At 49.0% G+C, this 20,470-nt stretch overlaps 1 protein-coding gene across 5 annotated transcripts in view; it reads left to right on the top strand.

The window, feature by feature from the left end:
- The window catches only part of NEDD4L (NEDD4 like E3 ubiquitin protein ligase), a 288,404-nt gene that overhangs the window by 117,787 nt on the left and 150,147 nt on the right, over positions 1-20,470 (top strand). The window lies entirely within an intron of this gene.

The raw sequence follows: 20,470 nt of genomic DNA, 5'->3' as shown, positions 1-20,470 counted from the left end.
GCCCTCCACCTTTTTTTTTTTTTTTTTTTTTTTTTTGGGCCACACTCGGCGGTGCTCATGGGTTACTCCTGGCTGTTTGCTCAGAAATAGCTCCTGGCAGGCACGGGGAACCATATGGGACACCGGGATTCGAACCAACCACCTTTGGTGCTGGATTGGCTGCTTGCAAGGCAAACGTCGCTGTGCTATCTATCTCTCCGGGCTGGCCCTCCACCTTTTAAATTTACATTTTAAATTTACTTTTAAATTTTAATCAATCCTTTTGGGTTTGTTTGGTTTGGTTTGGGGCCACACATAGCAGTGCTTAGGCCTTTCTCCTGACTCTAAACTCAGGGATCACACCTGATGGGCTCAGGGGACTAAAGGGAGTGCTGGGGATCAAACTCAGGGCTGCCATATGCAAGAACCCCACAGGCTGTCCTATTGCTTTGGCACAGCCATCTTTTAAATTTTTTTGAAAGTGTAACTTCTCTGATTTCACTGTATCCCTGCCATGAGTCAGAACCACAGTGGTGCATGTACCTGGAAGTGACTGTATTTTCTGCCAGTCCCATTGGAGGGGCCAGAGTTGGAAAGGTGAGGCCAAAGTCTTCTCAGGTCATAAAAATAATTTGGAATTAGTGGAGCAGAAAGGAATGGGAATTTCTGTGTCAGTTTCAAGCTTCCCTCCCTAGCCAGGTTGGGACCTTTCAGGCTTGGAAGGTGCCCTGTGTGGGGGCGGTGTGAGTATCCAATGGAAGGCGACCCCCGTCTGGCCTTTGATCTTTTCAGGTTAGGGCACAGCCTTTATCCCTGACTTAGCAGCTTTTTCCTGTGTCCGTCCTGGCACTGAATGAATGAGGGCAGGATTTGCTCTCTGAAGTGACAGTCTGAGAGCAGAACCTTGCTGACCCTGGTGGCTTAGTGGGTTCTGAAGGACTTTTACCTTTTTTTACCCAGAGTTCTGTGCCAGCCTGCTGGGAAAGGCTCCAGGCCTTCAGCCACAATCCTGCATTAATGGTTGGGGCTGGACTAGATCCGAAATGGTTGCTGCAGTGTTGGTGACAGTGCCTGTGCAGGCCTAGATCTAGAACTGCGTGTTCCTTGGATGGATGTGGGTTCTAGTGCCAGGCTGTGGAGACCTTCACCATTTATTCTGGGGGCTGCTTGCAAAGGTCTTACAGGTAGACTTGTTCCTTCAAGCCCTTCAGGAGAGTCTGTTTAAAGTTGACCTCTTGGTTTTGAGTCACACCTTGGTGGTGCTGAGGTTATTCTTGGCTCTGTGCTCAGTAATCACCTCTGGCAGGCTCGAGGGACCATGTGCCAGGTATCAAACCTGGATTTGCAAAGCAAATTACCTCCCCACTGTGCTATCGCCTTGACCCCAGAGCCCCTGCTTTTAGGATGCCAACTTTTGGGTGACTTCCATGGCTTATAGGCTTGTGGCTCTGAAAATTTCAGCATAGGTCTTTCTCATCCTTATAAAAATGCCCAAGAGCCGCGACATGGCCCCAGAGCTCCAGTGATGATTGAATAGAAGACCGTGAATTTGAGTTGAGTACCACAGCAGGCACGAGCACCATCCTGGCAGCTCTGCCCAGCAGTTTCCAACACTGCATATGGTTTCTAGTGGAACCAGCCTGGTGCTCGTGAGCTTGACCCAGCTGGAAAAGGGGGTTCTAGCCCAGTGAGTTCCAGTGATAACTGTATGCATTCCACAACCCTGTGTGTGACTCTGTACCTTTTTCCCCCCTGAATCACAACCACAGTGAGGGAAGGGATGGGAGGGGATGGAGAAAAATGCTCAGTATTGCTGCTCGAGTCCCCTAGGCAGGAAACAGTAGAGGCATTGTGTGCCTTGGAATAAGTCATGAGAAGAGTTACTGAATAGAAACAAGCAAAGGTAAAAGTAGCAATTGGGCAAAGACCAAGATAAAAGTAAAGATCACTGAATGGAACCTAGAAAGGATGGAAACACCCAACAGATTATTGTTTTTAATGCGGCAAGCACCATCTTCTGGAGGACAAGGGAGAGGAGCACAGTTCCTAGGAATTAAAACAACACAGGGTTTAGGCTTTAGCCAGCCCTGTGGGCCACACTGGGAAACATGAGGAATCCTTCCTTCCCTCCTTCCCTCTTGCCTCTCCATCTCTTCCTCTTTCTTCATTCCATCCTTCCTTCGGCCCACTCTCCCCCTCCCCTCCTACTTTTCATCTCCTCCCTTCCTCCCTTCCTTCCTTCCTCCCTCACTCCCTCCCTTCCTCCCTCCCTCCCTCCCTTCCTCCCTCCCTCCCTACCTTCCTCCCTCCCTCCCTTCTTCCCTCCCTACCTTCCTTCCTTCCCTTCTTCCCTCCCTTCCTTCCTTCCTTCCTCCCTTCCTTCCTTCCTTCCTTCCTCCCTTCCTTCCTTCCTTCCTTCCTTCCTTCCTTCCTTCCTTCCTTCCTTCCTTCCTTCCTTCCTTCCTTCCTTCCTTCCTTCCTTCCTTCCTTCCTTCCTTCCTCCCTCCCTTCCTTCCTTCCTTCCTCCCTTCCTTCCTTCCTTCCTTCCTCCCTCCCTCCCTCCCTCCCTCCCTCCCTTCCTTCCTTCCTTCCTTCCTTCCTTCCTTCCTTCCTTCCTTCCTTCCTTCCTTCCTTCCTTCCTTCCTTCCTTCCTTCCTTCCTACCCTGTTTCCCATACCTCCTTTCTTTCTTTCTCCTCCCCCTCTCTCCTCTCCCTCTCTCTTCATTTCTTCCTCCTCCCTTCCTTCTTTCCTTTCTCCTTTTCCTGCCTTGCCCCATCCTCTTCTCTCCCTTCCCTCCTTTCTCTTTTCCTCCCCCCATCTTCCTCCCTCCCCTCCTCCTCCCTTTTCCTTCTTTCCTTCCTTTCAGAAACTGGATCTCTCACTGAATTTTATCTGATCTAAAAACCAACAGGAAATATTTGCACTCTGATACACCGTAACAAAATACAGGGAAAGTTCCTAGTTCCTTTTGCCAAATGAACCCGATTACATTGTTAATGTAATGAATTTTAAAGAAGTATAAGTCACTGGTATATGTCCACATAAACAGAAATTAAAAAGTTTATTAATAGATAGACTGGGGACTGGAGGCCTCCCTAAGGGCTGAGGCTGCTCTGCCTAAGGGAGACCTAGCCCCCACAGCCAGCATCATACTAAGTCAGCAGCACCTATCTTGGCTTTCATGTGATCACAGCCCTTGGCCTCAGCCTTGGCCGTGTGGGGTAGGAACACTTGGAAGTGGTAGTTCAGTGGTGATAAGAATTGGAAACAGGGGGGCTGGGCGGTGGCGCTAGAGGTAAGGTGCCTGCCTTGCCTGTGCTAGCCTTGAACTGACCGCGGTTCGATCCCCGGGTGTTCCATATGGTCCCCCAAGTCAGGACCAACTTCTGAGCGTATAGCCAGGAGTAACCCCTGAGCATTACCGGGTGTGGCCCAAAAACCAAAAAAAAAAAAAAAAAAAAAAAAAAGAATTGGAAACAGGGACCGAACACAGAATCCAGGGTATCTCATTCCATGGGAGAAATTTACATGGTAAGAAGAACGGTATGCGGGGACTGGAGAGATAGCTTAGAGGTAGTGTGTTTGCCTTGCATGCAGAAGGACAGTGGTTTGAATCCTGGCATCCCATATGCCCCCGAGCCTGCCTGGAGTGATTTCTGAGAGTAGAGCCAGGAGTAACCCTGAGCGCTGCCGGGTGTGACCCCAAAAAAAAAAACAAAACAAACAAACAAACAAACAAAAAAAGAACGGTTTGTTCGTGGGAAGGATGGAAGACAGTTATTCCCTGGTGCTGGGACAGTTGTCCCAATCCTAGACCATTCAGAGTCTGGAAACCAACAATTCAAGGTTATAAGAAAGTGTTATGAGGCACCCCATGTCCTGCCACAGGGAGACAGGGTATTTAATAATGGAATGAGGAAATAATTGCAGGGGGACCAGTTCCTAAATTATTATAATGCTTATTATCCAGAAAAATACCCTGGAGGGAAAAAAGGTAACAGGCGTGTGGTTTACAGATAGCCAATGTGGACAGCTGACAAATGATGAGAAAGAATCCATACCCACTGGGGAAACACGGTCTGAACCAACAGCGAGAGGTTTTGAGGGTTTAATGCTTAGGAGGTCCCAACAACAACTAAAAAATACAGAAAGAGAACAAAGAGCAGGTACATGTGACCTTGATCCACAGAAAGACTTGGGAAAAGTGTTTACCATTCAGCCTGGGGCTCTCACTTCACATCTGGGGAGCATGGAGCAAGGACTGTGACACCCCTTCTCTAGAGCCCGACCACCCTCCACAGCAGTTGTCAGTAGCTCCCACACTGTCCAGGGATATCAGGCATGGGGATGTCTGGCTTTATAAGGCTCTGTAGCTGCCTCTGAGAACCTTTTAGCTCTGGGACTGCCATCCCTACTTCCCCCATAAAACAGTCACACACATTTACATCGAGTCAAGAATAAGAGAATAATTCTCCCACTGCAACTGTGATTCTCCTCTATTCTTGTCCAACATGGTGGCTAAGAAATGAATCCTGGCAGGCTCAGGGACTGAATGGGATGCTGAGGATTGAACCTGGATCAGACACATACAAGGCTAACACCCTCCCTGCTGTGCTATCACTTCGGTTTCCTCCTCCACACACCACCAACACAATTTTGACTAGGTGACCAGCTTAGGGCTGGAGTGATGGATCACACGCAGAGCATGAGAAATATCCAGATCAGCTCTATGGGCCAGAGTCTGACCCTGATCTTCTGTTCCTGGTTCTTCATACCCCTCTGTTCCCTGCCTTTCATCACAGATAATTGCAAAAGGGAAAAGGCAGGCTGGAGAAAATGGGACGAGGGAGAATTAATTAAAAATTAAATGTGTAAGGCATTAAAAAATAATGATGCCTCTGAGGGCTTCTGAGAACAATGTGCAGCTATCAGTAGAATTCCACCATGGCTCCCTGCTGGGGCTGGGAGGGGCTGTAAGAGGCAGAGTGCATGGTAAGTATGGTACTCTACTACCTGGTGTAACCCCAACACCCTCAGCTGGAACCAGCCAGCCAGAGGATACTGGGGCTAACTGGGTGCTGTCTTGTTCGAAGCAGACCCCGTCCCATCCCTGCTCCTCACCCAGAGCCCCAGATCACCTTTGTTGCTTAACTGCAGGCCCTGGTTGCTCCACTTCTGCCTGTGTCTCTGCTTCTGATGTGTTCGGTTGCCTCTGTCCCCTTCCCTTTCAGTTTCCTTTTATTCGTATGTTTTTTCCCCTCCCTTGACTTGTAGAAAAATTTATTTTAACATTTTGACCAGCTGTGAAGCACATCTCTTCTGTGTCTGACCTTGTGATTCAAACAGCAAGAGGTTCCCTCGCCAGTCAGGCAAGATCTATTTGCACCTTTTTCTAAATCCGAAGCAAAAACAGTTGGGAGAACCTGAAAGGGAACAAATCTATGCATTGATTCGTAGCCCTTTCCCTGGTACCCATCTTTCAGAAGGGAATGTGTCTTTTTTGAAGGGGAAGGGTAGGGTAAGCTACCTCTGGTGGTGTTGGGGTCTACTCCTGGCTCTTTGGTGAAGCCATATGTGGTGTAGGGGGTTATAGGCAAGGCAGGTGCCTGTACTTGGCTCTCCTGCCTGAGGACATGCATGTTTTTATCTTCATCTTAGACATCCCCAGCCTGTTGTGTTGTCACTTCACTTTCAAATATAGGATCAGCATGTTCCCCTTTCTCTCTGAATAATGCCTTATTTAATGGTTTCTGTCTGGGTGTCCCATTTTTTTTATAAGGAAGTACAGGTATAATGAAATTATAAAATTCAGGTGACAGTTGATGTCTCGGTGGTTGGAAATGAGAGTAAGTCAAGCCAGGAACATCAGGATTGCAATCCTTTGGTTCATTTGGTCACTCATCGATGCTTGGACAGTGGGATTGTTTATAGATTTTGGCTACAGTGAAGAGTGCTGCAGTGAACATAGGAGCACACGCTACCCAGTGGTGTACTTCTCTGCTTTCAGAAAAGACAAATTTGTACAGTTGGTCGGTACATGGATGGAGCTGGAGAGTCTCATAGAGTGACGACAGCTAGATGAGAGATAGGTACAGGATGCTTGCTTTCACACATGGGGTAGAAAGGAGCAAAGTTAGGGCAGAGCAAAGAGTCAGAAGGAACAGAAGCCAAGAACTGAGCTTTACCCCATGGTGAGTGTGGGGAGCTGAGACAGCAATGGAGGTGCTGGCTACTCTGTTGGAGGGTGTGGGGATGAAATGTTCGTGTGAAATCCTGTCATGAACAAGAGCGTGAATCACAGTGACTTTTACAAAAGTGAAGTTGCTTTCCTGGGGGGAAGGTAATAGCTCAAGTGCTAAGAACCACTGCTGGCTGAAGACGAGCACTAAAGTGAGAGGTCTCTGGAATTAAGCCTGTTAAATAGTGTTAAATAATGTCATAATTTTCAGGCCCATGCCCAGATACCTTTGAATGTTAGTAAAAGATTCACTTCATAAAGAAAGAAATGCTTGAGTTTCCAGCTGGCATTGGGAAAGTGAGGCCCTCTGCCTGAGCTAGGTACCACCAGGCTGGGCACAGCCATGTGTAAAGAGGACCTGCCAGGACTAATTGTAGGGCCGGTGGGGCAGCAGAGGCTACCCAGCGGCATCCACAGGAGGGCAGAGTGGCCTGGTCTTTGCACCTGGGGTGGTGGGCAGCAGAGTTGCCAGGCAGGGGAGAGGCATGCTGTGATTACTTGTGGCAGCTGAAAGGGTCCGAGTACAGTGAGGTGGGGTCCATGTGAAGGAAAAGCTCTGAACAGCTGAAAGAGACCTTCGGGCTGGAGAGTAAGGGGGGCTGGGGGGGGTGGAGAGGAGGACATGCTGTGATTCCCCTGGACTGCAGATGGGCCACAGGAGGAGATGTGGAGAGAATGTGGACAGCAGCTGGCCCAATACTGCCAGGATGGAGGAAGGACAAATGGGAGGTAGGTATGGGTAGGAACCAGAAGGTGGTGCCAGGGGTCTCAGTGTGGAAGTGGGAGGGTCTCCTGAGAGTTTGGCAGCTGAGATTGAGTTGAGAAGAGGCCAGATATCTTTGGGGGACCATTTGTATTTCAGTGGTCTTCACTGGGGGGGGTGGTCAGCATCCTGGGGTGCAGCTTTTCCCATCCTGTGAACATAGCATAGAGTCCCCAGGAATAGTCTGAAAATTACCACCATCGGAAATACCCACAGGGTGCTCCAGGGTCTGTTTGAGGCTACATTCATCCCCTTTTGGGCATGAGCATTTTTTTGGGTCACCTGCTTGACAGCAGCTCAATGTTAGATGCTTACATAGCCCCTGTGAGGCCCACATTGTCCTGGATAAGGTTAGGGAAAATCTGGCTGTGACCTTGGAAGGAACCAACCCACAGGCCCCATGTTCTGATCATCAGCTCTCCTCCAGGTTATGTAAAAGCACTGCCTCTGTCGTGCCTTCCCTGTTTGGTTCAGTTTATTCCTCCCCCTCGCAGTGGTGTCCTAGTTTCTCTCCTACTGTAGTTGCTTTTGAGAAAGACAGAGAAACAGGGCTTCTTTCCCCGCACCCAGCATTTGCATTCATTCATTTACTCATTCTTCTTAAATAAGTGCTGGCGCAGTCACCGTGACTTTTAAATAGCATCTGAAAAATGACAGAGATGAACGTCCTAATTGTAAATAAGAACAAGCGTTTTAGACCATGGGAAAGCTCACAGAATGCAGATTAATCTGTAATTCAACTCACCAGGAAAGATACATGGAAGGCTTGATGCCAACCTGATTTCCTTCTAGTCCTTTGGCAATACTTAGACATGTATTTGGAAATAGTTTGTGTCTTCGGAATAATGGTATGCTATTGTTTTGGATTGATATTTTGAAGAGTTTGAGGAAATGTAATATTTTTTTAAAGCTTGGTTTGTGAAGACAGTGGAGGATGGAGAAGTAGATCTGTGATGGCATGTAAGAGAAATAAGTCACAAGATAACTTGCAACAGGCCTTCCTAAGTAAGAAAACAAGAACAAAATACACATTTTGAGCAGTCTTCAGAGAATTTTGTTCTGATGTTCAAATTTCACATTCTTGATCCAAACCTTATTTTGAATGAAGTCGACTGGCCTTGGTAGTTGGCTTAATCCTTTTGGTTCTCTTCCCTCCAGTGTGAGGACTTTTTAAGTACTTCCTCTGTCTTTCCTTGGAACACAGATCCATTGTGATCTTTGGTGAGAGTTCCTAGAATCCTACCAACAAAGGATCTCAATCTTTGAGAGTCAGCAGCGAAGAGCTAAAGCCAATTGTTTCGTAACAGAAGTGCTAGGAAAGAGATGTGCTTTTATTGTCAGTGAGGAAGTGCAGAACTGCCACAGGTTTTTCACATTCTTTTGATTTTGAAGTTGCTGGTATGCTCAGAGCCCATTGGGTAGGAAACATGAGGCGCTGAGGATTGGACTCAGGACCTCACATGTGGCCCATGCTCTATCATTTGTGCTGTCTCCTGGGCCCAGTGGTCCAGATATTGAACCGCAAATTGAAATGCAAAATTGCACTTGGCAAGGCAGTGAAGCATGGCGCATTTTTACTTTCTTTTGAGATTTTTTTTTTAATTTTTGGGCCACACCCGTTGACGCTCAGGGTTCACTCCTGGTTATGTGCTCAGAAATTGCTCCTGGCTAGGGGGACCATATGGGATGCCGGGGGATCGAACTGGGGTCTGTCCTGGGTCAGCTGTGTGCAAGGCAAACACCTTACCATTGCACCACTGCCCTGGCCCCTTTGCTTCCTTTTGAACTAGATTTTTTGATGCATTTTCTGTGCTCGGGCCTCAGTAGACAGGGAAAGAATATGCAGAGAAAGGTTGATAGTTGGAAATTTGCAGTTGCTTCCTTCCATGACCTAATTCTTGGCATGAAAGGGTCATCTCCATCACAAGAAGTGTCCATGGTGCCTTAAGCACTTGCTTTATAAACTGTGGGTCTGTACACATTTGGGGGTCATGTCATTGATTGGGAGAGGAATTATGAAAAATTGTGCAGTAGGGCGAGGTTTATGAATGCACAAAAGCCCGGAATTAGTTCATAATCAGTCATACCACGAATCCGAGGTGTCTCTGCAGTCTTTGCTCATTCTGCCTTTCTCAAGACCAGGGGGTCATGGAGTGGAAGTGGGAGCAGCTGTCCCTTCTTCCCAGAAGCTGGAAGTCCCGCCTCCGAGTTTTTATGTGTCATCTCCTCCTGGGAGCTCCATGGTCTATAGATGGCCACAATCCTAATCTCTGTGTTCCCAGCCCCCAGCCCCACATTGCCTTCTGTACCCCTCTGTGGAAATGTTCTTTATGAGGCCAGTGATCCTGGGTCGGAACCTGTGTGTAGGGCCTCCTGGACCTTGGTCATCTCACTGGGTCAGGCTCACGTCCATTCACAGCCCTAGGAGTTTGGAGCTAGGCTTGAGAACCCGGGGCATTGTTTAGTCATTAGCCATCAGGTGGCATTTGATGGGCAGTGGAGGTGCTATATATTTTCAAGGGAACATCACATTAAGTAACTTAGTTGATGCATTTAGTTTTTATATTTTTTAAGACAGTACTTCTTTCCTTAATATTGGCTATAGGTTGTTAGAAACTGAAATTTGTTAGGGGCTGAAATGATAGCACAGCAGGGAGGGCTCTGCCTTGCACGCAGCCAACCTAGATTTAATCCCCAGCATCTCATATTTTCTCCCAAGCCTGCCAGGAGTGATTTCTGAATGCTGAGCCAGAAGTAATCTCTGAGCACTGCCAATAGTGGCCGTAAAACAAAACAAAACAACAACAAGGATTTTGCAGTGAAATGGCATCTATTCGTACCAGCAGCACTGAAATGTTTTCTCTAATACTAGCCAAGGTTGTTTTTTTTTTTTTTTTTTTTTTTTTCCATGTCCCTATTGTGCTATTCAAGGATCTGCTGTGTGTTCTCTGGTGGTGGTGACTTTTTTTAAAAGCCTTCCAGCAAGTGCTTTACTTCTGTTGCATTTACTCTAATCAGAGGAGGCAAAATTCCCGCTCTTGAATGTGGTCTCCTTAGCACTGTGTGTCCTTTCCTGCTGAGTATCAAAATTGGGGTCTTTCTCTTCCTTTTGAGACTCCTAGGGAATGTGCTTGGCCATGGCAACCTGTCTTGATGAGAAGGTGACTGAGGGTGACTGGGGTTGGGGGTTGGGCAGGGCCACCAGCTCTGACCCCGGCCTGTGGGGATCCTTCCTCCCAGAAGAGGTTGCTGCCTCTCTGCAGAGCTGCTCCCTGTCTTGACTTCATGAGCACCATGGGCACCCTCCCTCCACACAGCTGTGGGAACCTGAAAGTCTGCTTTAGAGCCTCAGCAACTGTGCCAAGAACAGGCCAGGTGCCCTCCTGCTCTGCAGTTTAGAGAGGGCAAGAGTTGGCCTTAGACTCGCAGCAGTGGCGACATTTCCCGTTTCCGCTGCAGCTGGGCTTCACCTAGGCAAGCCTGCAGGAAGGCGGGTAAGCACTGGTGCCAGGTCAGCCTGGAGTGCCCAGGGGGAGCTGATGGCTTCACCTTGACCTTGCCCAGTGCCTTTGCTCTGACCTAAGGAGAGCTGAATCTCCCCTCCAGAGGGCTGTTACTCACTTCTTTGGGAGTCTCTCTTCTCACCTTTCCCCCTGCTTCTAAACAAAACTCTAGATCTGTAAGACCGGCCCAGAATAAGCCCTCACCTGCAGGAACTGGAGAGACGCTGAGTTTGCCAAGGACAGATCACTCCAGTGCTGTCTGCTCAGAAAACTCAGAATATGAGGCTGGAGTGATAGCACAGCGGTAGGGCATTTGTTTTGCATGCGGATGACCTGGTACCGACCTGAATTCAGTCCCCTGCATCCCATATAGTCCCCTGAGCTTGCCAGGAGCGATTTTTGAGTGCAGAGTAGGAGTAACCCCTGAGTACCACCAGGTGTGGCCCCTAAACCCCCAAAGCAAAAACAAAAAAACAAAAAAGAAAATTCAGAATATACTTAAACCCAACAACACAGCCTAGCCGAGCTAGTCAGCCCACTGCAATGGGTGCTCATCCTGCTGGTGAGGCCCCTGGATGCTGCGGGCAGCTGAACATGGGCTGCAAGGTACAGGCTTCAGATAGTGGCCCCAGGGCTGCCAGGCAGGCAGGCGGGCAGGCGGAGTTACCTAATCCTTACGGTAGGGACAGGGGCGGGACTCCGCTCACCCCCTTTTTCCCCAAGCAGCTTTCTAGCTGTCATGGGGATGATTCATCAGCATAAGTAGCAAGCTCGGGGCCTTCCTCCTCAGTTGTCTTCCCACTTGCTGGTGGTCCCTGAGTGCCAGCTGAGACGGGGGTGGCTGCTGCTGGCATCCCAAGACTGAGAACCCTAGGCTGGGACGTGGAGGGTCGGGTGGTGGCTCTCCAGCTGCCTGGCAGCTGCACGTTCCGGCCGGCAGGAGCCGTGGCTTGTTTTCATGAGCCTTGAGGACAATTATAGGTAAGAACAAAGACGCCACTGTCTGTCTGTCCTGCAAACACAGCCAGAGTGTGCTGTGCGGCTGGTCCCAACGCGCGCGGTGCCCTGTTCCGACGCCCACCCGGGCATTTGCCAGCTGCGACTCTGGACTGTGGAAGGGTTAGTTGTACTGGGTTGGTTTTGTTCTCTTTTGGGGGAAAAAGGTTCTCTGGATTTCTCTACACTTGGCTTACTTTACCTCCATCTTGACTCTTGAGAAAAATCGATCCTATTTCTAACCCCTGATGAAAAAAAAATCCAGGAGGTGGTTTTGTTGCTATTTTTTTTGCCACTAGTGTAGACCCTTTTATGAAGGCAATGTTGTGCTTTGATTTAGAAATCACTTATGTGGAGGAATCCAGTGGGGCTTTCTACCCCTGGGTTTCGGCTCTGTTTCCTTGAATGCTGTTGATTTGGATTGAGGCAGGAGTGTTTCAGAGCTGAGAGTTGGTTCGAAGGTAGCAAGAGCTCAGCTCAGGGGCTTGGCAAGCTCCTGGCAGCTGAGATCTAGATTTTATTTTTGATAGAAACGCTTCTGATCTGGGAGTGCGGCTCACAGAATTGCTTCCCATTGCTGCTGTTATTGGGGGGTGGGGTAGGTTAAGCTGGGGAACGCATTCAGAGGAACTCAGTTTGAGTTTTGGTCTTTCCCACCCTAACTACTCATACATGCTTTATGATTAACACGTGATTTTTGGGGTTGTTGTTGTTTCTTTATTGTCTCATTTGATGGTGATTCATAAACTGTTAGCTGGCTGGTTCCTGTATGTTCCTCTTTGGCCAGAGCTTGAAACAAATTTCAGCATGGATCGCACCCTTGTCTTCTTAAGCCCAGGTCATTTCAGAGAAGTGCCCCTCATTTTGCATGAGGTTACGATAAAGGAATCCCAAGGCAGTGGGGATGTTTCTGCAGTGTGAAATCGCAGAGCTATTAGCAAATCTCAGCTCCTTGTGATGAAAACGCTTTCTCTCACCTTGAGTAGGTATGCTTTCTCTCTACCCAGCCTTCAATTAGAGTGTGCCAATCCCAGAAAATTAGTTTCAAAACCCTCAGAGAAGGGTTTTTTTGCTTAAGAAAAATGCATGTGGCATAACTTGTGGTTGTTGTTGTTGTTGTTGTTGTTTTTTAATTTAATGTCAGGAGAATGTGAACTTTGATTTCCACTAAAATTTGAGTAAAAAAATACTAGTGAACTTCAGGGGGGGGATAAAAAAGAGAAATGATTCCTGTGAGACCAGGGAAAATAAATGGGGAGAGAGAGGGTGTGATTCTTATAGACATTAAAGGTTTTATTTTTGGAGTTTCTACTGCAGTTGATTTAAAACAACACTGTCAGGTAGATGGGGGTGGGGGGGATAGAGAGAGACAGAGAAACCAGCAGGCAAGCCACTTGTTTTGCTTGTAGCTGTCCTGGGTTTGATCCCTGGCACCTCATAGGGTCTCCTGAGCCATGCTCAGAAGTGAGCCCTGAGCACAAAGTGAAGAGTACAGTTGTGTGCTCTGTTGATTGTGCCCCCTCCAACACACACACAGACACACACACGCATGCACGTGCAGACAAAAACCAGAGCCAAGAATTGCCCTTTGCGGGTTTCCTCAGAGGCTGGTGTGTGTGTGTGGGGGGCATGAACAAGGAAGCATGTCTTGTATTCAGAGCCTCTGGGGTGCAAGTTGTATGGGTGAGTGGGGTCATGGCTAGATTTCCCCTCCTTGCCGGCTGTCTTTCTGTGATTCCATCCACCAAGCAGCTCGGGGCTTTCCCAGCTCCATTTCCCGGCCAGGCCATCCCAGCCTGGTTTCACTCCTTCTGCCTTTGCCGTTACCCTAACGTGGGTGCTGCAGGCAACCTGAGGTCACTTCTCGCCCCTGGGCTCCCCAAGGTCCTGGCCACTCACCTGTGGGGCCAGAGCCAAGATGTGAGCTCTTGGGTGTTTGCAGACTCTCCACCTGGCTCTCAGAGGCTCCAGAAGGTATGTGGGGCCTCTCTGGGCTCCCCCTGGCTTTCTCTTACCTCCAGGGACACCAGGGGCCTGTCTGTGGGGGGACAAAAGGGGCCAGCCCATGGCCTTCCTAAAATCCTAGAGACTATGTGTGGTTCCTTTGATGGGCACTGAGGCTGCACAGTGGAGGAGCCCCCTGCCCACCTGCCCTGCTGTGGTCTCTCAGGGGAGGCCCTCAGCCCACATGTTCAGGAGCTCCTTTCAGGTACCCAGGTGATCTCTCTTCTCAGCTGAGTGACAGCCACCTGGAAGTCCTTACCGGAATTCCAGCTCCAGGCTGACATCATTCTGGGAAACAAAGGGTTGATTCTCCCTCCCAAGACTCCATGGAAATTTTTGGAACAGCACACAGGCCATGTGACATTCGTCATCGCCTCCCCGAGGGCAGCTCAGTGACCCTCTGGATGGGGCGGAAGCACAGAAACAGGAGCTACCAGTGGGGACTGTGGGGTTTCATAGAAAGGCACTGGCCATGACGTCAGCTCCTGTCCGAGTGACTCAGCACCCGGCTTAGGCTCCAGGAGCTGAGAAGCCCGAGTCACAGGGTGAGGGGATAGCCTCGTCATGGTGCCCAAGGCCCTGGTTCTTGCTTTGCTCTGCTCAGGGGTATGACTGCAGGACCTGCCCCTGCTGTGCAAGGGTTCAAACCATTGGATCACTCTTAGATCTGATGCCTGATCTGGTGAGCTCTAACACTCTAGGAAACCGCTTTGCTGTGGGACATGATGTGGCCCAGGAAGGCATTTTACTGGTCACTTTTCCTTCATCTAGTACACGGAGGTGGAGGTGTCATGGGCACAGTTACAGGGGCCAGGTACCACCTGTGGAGAGGCTGGTGAAATGGCCCATCTCCAGCCGGGGGTGGTCCTATTTAGCCATAGGCCCCATAAGGCCCAAGAAATCCCAGGGCCTGGGTTTGGTGCATGATGAGGCAGGCACATGTGTTATCAGTTGTCCACCTTTGTTGTATGGCCCACGAATGATGTTTCAAATATTCGCAGGGTCCTGGGCAGAACAAAGAATCCCAGGCCCTTAAGAGGTGGCCAGAGTGATGAGTATGAGGAGCATTGTCTGCCTTTATATTCAGGTCCCGTTTGAATGCATTAACAGGGCTGGATGAGGCTCCTCACATAAGCATCCTTTGCATTCTTCTCCTCTTGGGGCGGCAGCACTCCCAGCAGCACTCAGGGGCTACTCCTAGCTTGTACTAGCTACTTGCTCCTAGCAGTGTGTGGGGACCATGCAGAGCCAAGAATCAGACCCAAGGGGCCGGGTGGTGGCGCTGGAGGTAAGGTGCCTGCCTTACCTGCGCTAGCCTAGGAGACAGACCGCGGTTCGATCCCCCGGCGTCCCATATGGTCCCCCAAGCCAGGAGCGACTTCTGAGCGCATAGCCAGGAGTAGCCCCTGAGCGTCACCGGTGTGGCCCAAAAACCAAAAAAAAAAAAGAATCAGACCCAGGATTTTTGTGTGCAGCATCTGGGCTCAGCCCTCGGAGTACCCCACAGCTGCTTCCTCATTACTTTAGTCCATCAGTTTCACATATTATTAAATACTTTTGTGCCAGACCCTGAGGGAGTCACTTTTGTTCAATTAAAGTTCTCTAAAGATTTGTTATTATTTTAATGTCTTATAGTTAAAAGGTGATGTGTTGGTAATGGTGCTGTTTTTTCATGTTTTTTTGTTTTTGTTTTTGTTTTTGTTTGGGGGCCATACCCTGTGGTGCTCTGCACTCAGAAATCACTCCTATGGGGGACTTTGGATTGAACCTGGGTCAGCCACATGCAAGGCAAATGCCTTTCTACCCATTGTGCTATTTCAGGCCTGACATTTACTTCTTTAAAATTTTGTTTGGTTTTTGGGCCACACCCAATGGTGCTCAGGGGTTACTCCTGGCCGTCACAGGGGATCTTATGTGATGCAGAGGATCGAACCCAGGTTATCTGCATTCAAGGCAAATATTGTACCAGCCTACGCCTGCCTGACATTTCATGTTCTTGACATGTGGCCTGCTGAGGACATTTATTCAGCCTGCCAGGTGTTTTTGCAGCCACTGTCTGTCTTTCTTAGCAGCCACCTCACCCTGGGCCCATAATGCATGTTAAAATCATCCCACGCACCATATTTCCAACCCTGGGTGAATAGTTCTGAAGCAGGGTCATGCATTAAATTCCAAACCAGGCTGGGAGTGAAACACAGCTAATCTGGCAATCTACCTCATATTAAGAACTAGCTGCTGTAATCATACAACTATAATCATATTTGTAATCACGATTTTTAATTAAATAAAGATAATTATTAAAATAATAAAAAATAAAAAAGGAAAAAAAAAAAAACAACTAGCTGCCTGCCAGAACTGTCTTTTTTATTGAATACAGAGACCAGCTCCAGGTGGGGAAGTAAGGACAGATAACTCAGGCTATCTTGAGCCAGTCCCACCCAGGTTTACATGTAAGACAATGTCTGTTTTGGGGGTAAAACCAAGTTGTAAGCAAACATACAAAGGAATGTTTTGTTTTGGGTGAAACAAGGTATAATCTAACAGTGTGCATGTCTGAGATGTGCTCTCAGTCTCAAACTACTGCCTGCCAAAAGTAGGCCCATAGTTCCTATAAGTTCGTTGATTTAACTTTACTGGTTCTTCATTTTAAACATTTGTTCCCATTTTGTTCTTTTACTTCCAAACAAGATATGTGCAGTGTGCATAGGAATTTGTTCATAGTTGGTTTTTTTTTTTTGGGGGGGGGGCCCACACCCGGTGGTGCTCAGGGGTTACTCCTGGCTGGCTGCTCAGAAATAGCTCCTGGCAGGCACGGGGGACCATATGGGACACCGGGATTAGAACCAACCACCTTTGGTCCTGGATCAGCTGCTTGCAAGGCAAACGCCGCTCTGCTATCTCTCCGGGCCCTCATAGTTGTTGTTTTTTTTTTTTTTGGTTTTTGGGCCACACCCGGTAACGCTCAGGGGTTACTCCTGGCTATGCGCTCAGAAGTCGCTCCTGGCTTGGGGGACCATATGGGACACCGGGGGATCGAACCGCGGTCCGTCCAAGGCTAGCGCAGGCAAGGCAGGCACCTTACCTCTTGCGCCACCTCCCAGCCCCTCATAGTTGTTTTTTAAACTATAGTTCAGCCCTCCAGCAGTCTGAGAAACAGTGATCTGGGCCCCGTTTAAAAGTTTGAGGACCCCTGGTGTAAATAGTCACCTCACCATCAACCAAGCACTGAGCCCTCATCACATTCCCCATAGAAGGCTGCGTATTTCTTATTCTTGTTTCTTTTGATTGATTGATTTAAAAAACATGTTTTAAATACAGTCTTTAATTGCCTTCAAGCATTGGACTGAGGAAGGATGACAGGCAGACAGTTGAGACTTAATCGATTTTTAAGATTAATCAGCCTGGCTTTCAAAGAATTATTCTTCCTGTTTCTGGCTCATTCATGGGTGACCCCCCGAGACAGACAGGCTTCTCTTATGCCTGTTCTGATGTGTTTGGGGAGGAAAGAGCAGAAGGAGGCCTGGGGAGGGTATATAAGCATCGGGGGTATATGTAGGGTGTGGGGGTCTCTGTCCCCTGCAGGAAATGAGGCATCACCTGCTGCAGAAATATTATTGGGGTTTGATTCTGAGCATGGCCTGGCCAGAGTGCCTGGATGACAAAGCAGATTCAGGAGTAAGCCCCAGGCTGCTGTCCTTGAGGTCCCTGCACCTCTGGAGTAGACTGTGAGAGTGTCTGTGTTTATCTACACCCGATTCGCTGCTCTGAGGGGTGAAGAGGCAGAGAACAAAGGCAGGATCGACTGCAAGTCCCCAAGCTGAACTCGCCACTCAGATTTACATGGGCCCATCAGTTCCTTCTCTGAATGTGCTTGGAGGACCCTCGGGGTGCCAGGAAGGGCCCAAGTCCCCCATGCTGGGGCCAGCCATGGTCCAGTACTCGTGAACCCCTGCTTCTCTCCCTGTCATGCTGGCTCCTGCCTAGCTATGAGACCCCAGTAACCAGTGCAGTGAGCAAGCAGAATGGATAAAATTGTGGGGGTTTGGGGTATGAATTCAGGTCAAAGGGAAGCAGATTGCACCTGTTGCTTCTGAGAGACCCAACAGCCTGGATCTGTGGGCCTGGGTGTGGGCGCATACTGGGCCATGCAGTGAACATGCTGGGCTCATTTCTGAACACCTTGTCCCCCTACCTCCACATAAGATCCTGAGCTGAAGGGGAAATAGATTCAGTCTGAGGGCCAGAGGAGAAGAGATTTCCCGCGTGGATTCCCCTGGTCCCACAGACCCACTTCCATTTGTCCCATGAACCAGGCTGGAATTCAGGAGATCTATGGCCCAACAAAGGGCTGAACTCTGCACCCTATAGTGACACCAGATGTCCTGTCTCCAATGACTGTCTCCAAGAACCCCAGGGGATCCCACCCTAAGCAGTTGTTTCTGGGAAAATTTCACTTTGAAACTAGAAGGTTTTGGGATTGTGGGGTAGAGGTTAGTGCAGGCAGGCACTGTGGCCATGAAGTTTGTGATTCCAGGCTCGTGGGTGACAATGGTCCAGCCTAGGCGTGGCTTCTGTCTGAAGAAGTACCTGCAGTGCTGAGTTGGCTGAGCAGTTGGGGGGGTCCCATCTGGTCACAGAGCATTATGGCTTCAGTTTACCTGTGTCAGATAATCCCCAATTGAGCAAACTGGGGAAAACACCCCTTTATTGGGTGTATGATAGTCATGGTTTGGTGAGGGTCTTACCAATGTTTCTCCTTTTCTCCAAGTGACTATTCTGAAACCTTCCCTCTTCCAAGACTCCACCATGGGACTGGTGTCTGAGACTGGGGAGTGGGTGTTTGGAGGGTGTTGATGGAGGAGGGAAAAGCAGGCCCCCTGGGCTTTTGGAGGGAGGGTCTGTGCAGGGGTGCTGGCATCTCAGGGAGCCCTGATCACTGGGGTGGGCTTGCCCTTGGAGGTGAGCTGCCTTTAGGTGACCTGTTCTTGCTACCACATAAAGGAACCAGTGGCCAGGTGTCTGCCTTGGACATGAAAGTCTGTTTGCCAGCCCTCTGCCATGGTTTTGTTTGTTTGTTTATGGGCCACACCCAGTGATACTCAGGGCTTACTTCTGGCTCTGTGCTCAGAAATCATGCCTGGTAGGCTCGAGGGAACATATGGGATGCTGGGGATTGAATCCAGGTGGGCACCAGCAAGATAAACACTCCCCTACTGTGCTATTGCTCTATGCCAGTGGTTTTTGAGAGGCTGAGTATGGACTGTCTCCTGGGAGCCACTTGGGCACGGGTAGAGTGACTTTGGGAAGTGCACCTTATGGTCCATGTTGCCATAGAAAAGACCTCGATTGTAGGATGTCCCGTCCCCAATCCCCACTACCATTCACCTAGCACCCTTCTCCCTTGCTCTTTTGGTCTGGCTCGAAGGTTCCTATGTACCATGGTTTCACTGTGGGCGTCTTGAGCAGGAGCATTTGAGCAGATTCTCCTCCACTCTCAGCTTGGGCTTCATCCTATGTTGTCTCTCCATTCCAGTTCTGACACAAGGCAAGCAGCCACATGTCACAATGATGCTGTCACCCCCCTCCTGAATCGCTGCTGTTGCTAATGGCAACCTAATGGCAGGTCCTGGACATGACCATTTCCTGGCACATCTGCTCCCTTTTCTCCTGCCCAGGAGGGGAAGAGGTCTTCCAGGGTTTGTCTTCCAGGCCTCAGCTATGGGTCCTGCCATGCCCTTTTCATTCCCAGTGGAGCCAAATTGTACTGCCTGCTGTGTGCCTGGACTGTCCTGTACCCTGTGACCAGGGCATTTAGGGAAATAGGCTGAAAGATCAAGTATCAGGGGTAGGGACAGGGACTGGGGTTTAGTAAGCTTCTTGGAGAACCCACTGCTCCCCAGGGCGTAGACGGTTCGCAAGCAGGGGAACTGGTGGTGCTGCATTGACAGCAGTGGGATGAGCCCAGGCAGCAAGCTTTGGTGCCCCAGGCAGCCGGGTAAAGCATCTGGCAGGTGGCACTGGGTGGATAGGCAGATACAGAGGCCAGGAACGCAGGCTCCACCTCTCAGGCTATAATGAACCAATTTTGAGTACCTAATGCTTCACAGCTCATTGAGCACCAGGATTTGATACTTGGGTGGGAGGGTGGCATCGGGGTTTCAGGTGCAGCTGGCTTGTTTGGGTATCACAGTGCCCGCTGCCGTAATAGCACTAGATGTAGTCTGGGGAGATACCAAAGCCCCATTGAGTGAGGCCCTATGGTCACCAATACCACCTTCTCAGGCCTGTGCTGTACCTCTCTGAGAAGGACCTCAGGATCCCTGAGAACTGCTTGTGAGGGCTCCTACCTCACTCACACAAACACACATTATTCACAGAGACACACACACATAGATACATATAGAAATACATGCATGGGGCCGGAGAGATAGCATGGAGGTAAGGCGTTTGTTTTGCATGCAGAAGGATGGTGGTTCGAATTCCAGCATCCCATAAGGTCCTCCGAGCCTGCCAGAAGCAATTTCTGAGTGTAGAGTCAGGAGTAACTCCTGAGTGCTGCTGGGTGTGACCCAAAAACCAAAAAAAAAAAAAATAAAATAAAATAAAAAATAAAAATAAAAAAGAAATACATATACACAGATGCACATACAGACACACATAGATACACACAGACCCACATAGAGACAGAGATACACACAGACACACAGATACACACCAGACACAAGCATATATAGATACGTATACACAGACACATAGATATACACACAGATACATGCATATACACACAGATGCACAGATACATACACATAGATACACACAAACACATAGAAATACATAGGTACACACAGATACAGACACACATAGAGAAATAGACATAGATACACACAGATATGTGCACATACAGACACACACAAAAATACAGACACAGAGAAGCACATAATGACACACAAATGCACATATACAGACACACACGGAGACACACATA

The sequence above is a fragment of the Suncus etruscus genome, chromosome 10, assembly GCF_024139225.1.
Source record: "Suncus etruscus isolate mSunEtr1 chromosome 10, mSunEtr1.pri.cur, whole genome shotgun sequence".
Classification (NCBI taxonomy): Eukaryota; Metazoa; Chordata; class Mammalia; order Eulipotyphla; family Soricidae; genus Suncus; species Suncus etruscus.
The sequence above is the reverse complement of the archived record's forward strand: the minus strand, read 5'-3'. Positions and strand labels throughout refer to the sequence as shown.